The following is a 3,018-nucleotide window of genomic DNA, read 5'->3' as shown; positions in this document are numbered from 1 at the left end:
CCCAGGGCCATTCTATTCTCCAGGTGGACACGTTTACTCGTCCCCCTCGTGGTAGTCGCCGTCAACCCCTCCGGGTTGTGAAGATTACCTTTGATGGTAGGACCCTTCCACCCTCTGTCATTCTTGCTGGTGCCAGGTGCTCTGTCCAGGAGTACATTCCTTCTCCTCGGCTCTGCAACAAGTGCTGGAGGTTTGGGCATGGTGCCCTCCGCTGCTCCGGGACTGTCTCTCTCTGTCCTTTGTGTGGTGGCGAAGGTCACTCTAAGTCGGAGTGCACTTCTCCCCAGGCTCGTTGCCTCAACTGCGGTGAGGCCCATCCTACCTTCTCCCGTGCGTGTGTCCATTACAAGCTTGAGGCAGCCGTCCTCAACCTGAAGCACTGGGAGCGTTTATCTTTTCCTGAGGCGAGGCGCCAGGTTCGCCGGCTCCCGCCTTATGCTAATATCTCTTATGCTCGCGTGTTGCGCTCTTCCTCTCCTCGTCCTTCCCGCCTTCCTCAGACTCACAACCATTTCCGGGCCTTGGACCCTGATGTGCCCACTGCCCCCTCCTCTGTTCCTTTGGGTTCTCTCCCGAAGGATCCTCCTCCTGGTCCTCTGTCTGGGGTTCCCCTTCCTTCTACCCGGTCTGTCGTGTCTTCTGTGTCTTCTTCCTCGTCCCCCTCCGATCCTCCTTCCCATCCTCTTCCTCCATCTATCGGCTCTCCCCACCGCCTGTCGGTGTGGGCGGATGTCCATCGCTCTCCTAACGGCCGTCGTGTGTGCTCTCGTTCGGCTTCTCCTGTTGAGACACTGGAATCCGTTGCCCGGTACGTAGTTGCTGGGACACTGGTCTCTTTAAGTCAGAAGCGTAAGCCTGGCTCCTCTCCTTCCTCTTCCCCGGCGGGTAAGAAGGCTTCGCTTTCTTCCTCAGCTCCTCCTCCTGGCTCTGTTGCTCCTTCCCCTCCCGTTTCAGTGCTTGCGCCCCCTGTTCCTGCTATGGAGGTTTCTTTGGCCCCTGCTTCCCTTTCGGTTGCTGCTCTTGCTGGGGTGCGCTCCCGTCTTTCTACTCCCCCTCTTCCTGCTGCTGTCCTTGACTGCTCCTCTCCGTTGTCTCCTCCTCTTCCTCCTCCTCCTCCTCCTCCGGACCCTGCCCGCCCACCTCTGATCTGTTCTCCCGTTTCCTTCCCTCCGTCTTTGCTCAGTTTACCCATGCCCCCTAACCCTGACTTTGCTGACCCTGATCCCGACCCTGATATTCTTTGACGTGCTCTGTTTCTCTTTCGCCTTTGTTTCTTCCTTGTTCTCTGTTTTTGTCCTTTCTCTTCTCGTCGTTGTCCATTCTTCAATGGAACGTTCGAGGTTATTACGCCAATTTCCTCGAACTCCAACTTCTGATTTCGCGGTTTTCGCCCCTTTGTGTCTGTCTCCAGGAGCCAATGCTTGGTGCTCGTCCTGGTCGTTTTCGTGGCTATTCCTTTCTCTCCCCCCCCCCCAGCCATTGCTGGGGCTTCTAATTCTTCTGCTCTCTTGATTCGGGCTGATGTTCCCTTTGTTCCTTTACTTTTTCCTTCGCCTGTCCATTGTTCTGCTGCTCGTATCTTTGTGGGGAAATGGTACACAGTTTGTTCCATTTATCTCCCCCCGAGTGTCCCGCTCTCTCTTCCTGATTTGAAACACCTCCTAGACTCCTTGCCGGAGCCTGTGCTCCTGCTGGGTGACTTCAATTGTCGTCATTCTCTTTGGGGTGACGTTCTGACGAATACCCGGGGTCGCCTCCTTGAGCCGTTTCTCCTCTTTTCTTCCCTGTCTCTTCTGAATTCTGGTGAGCCCACTCATTTGGACTCTCGGACTCGCACCCTTTCTTGTCTTGACCTTTCTCTCTGCTCTTCTTTTCTTTACTTAGATTTCACGTGGCAGGTTCTTGATGACCTGCATGGAAGTGATCATTTCCCCATCCTTGTTTCCTTTTTCTCTTTTCGCCCTTCCCTCTCTTTCCCTAGGTGGCAGTTTGCTAAGGCAGACTGGACCCTATTTACCCTCAGTGCTGCTCTCTCTGACCTCTCCCTTCTGCCTCTCTCTCGCGCTCTCCTCCTTTTTCATGACACTGTCTTCAATGCTGCCCTCCGCTCTATTCCTCGCTCTTCCTCTCGGGGTCCACGGAAGTGCGTTCCCTGGTGGAATGCGGACTGTGCTCGGGCTGTCCGCTGTAAGCGTGCAGCCTGGAAGAGGCACCGCCGTAGGCAGACGACCGATTCTTTTCTTTTCTTTCGGAAAGCGAGTGCGGTGGCCCATAGGGCCATCCGTACGGCTAAACGTGAATGTTGGGCATCTTATGTCTCAACAATTACGTCCGGGACCCCTCTGGCCCAGATCTGGAAGCGTATCCGCAAGATAGCGGGTAAGTTCGTTCCCGATGTTTCACCGGTCCTTCACCTCCATGATACTCTTGTGGCGGACCCGTTGCAGGTCGCTTCCGAACTGGGTTCCCACTTTTCTTCTGTTAGCTCTGGTCTTCATCTTCCCCAATCTTTCCTTCTTCGTAAACCTGTCCTTGAGTCTCGTCCTTTAGATTTCTGCACTCATCTTCAGCTTCCCTATAATGATCCCTTCTCTCTCTCTGAACTTCGTTCTGCCCTGGCCCTCTGCGGTTCTACGGCGGCGGGCTCCGATGGTATTCATTATGAGATGCTTCGCCATCTCCCTCCGAGCACGTCTCAGTATTTACTGAGTCTGTATAATCGGATCTGGGAGTCGTAGTCAGTCCCTGAGGACTGGCTCGATGCCGTTGTCCTCCCTGTTCGCAAACCGGGGTCTCTGGGTACTTCCCCTAAGGACTTTCGCCCTATTGCTCTCACAAGTTGTGTCTGCAAACTCTTTGAACGTATGGTTAACGTTCGTCTGATGTGGTTCCTGGAACATCATCATCACCTCTCCCCTTCTCAATTTGGTTTCCGCAAGTGCCGCAGCACGACAGATGTCCTGGTGAACTTGGAGGTCTATAATCGTACTGCTTTTGCTGCGAAGACCTCCGTTGTTG

This window comes from Procambarus clarkii, chromosome 50 (assembly GCF_040958095.1).
Source record: "Procambarus clarkii isolate CNS0578487 chromosome 50, FALCON_Pclarkii_2.0, whole genome shotgun sequence".
Taxonomy (NCBI): domain Eukaryota; kingdom Metazoa; phylum Arthropoda; class Malacostraca; order Decapoda; family Cambaridae; genus Procambarus; species Procambarus clarkii.
Note: the sequence above shows the minus strand (reverse complement) of the source record.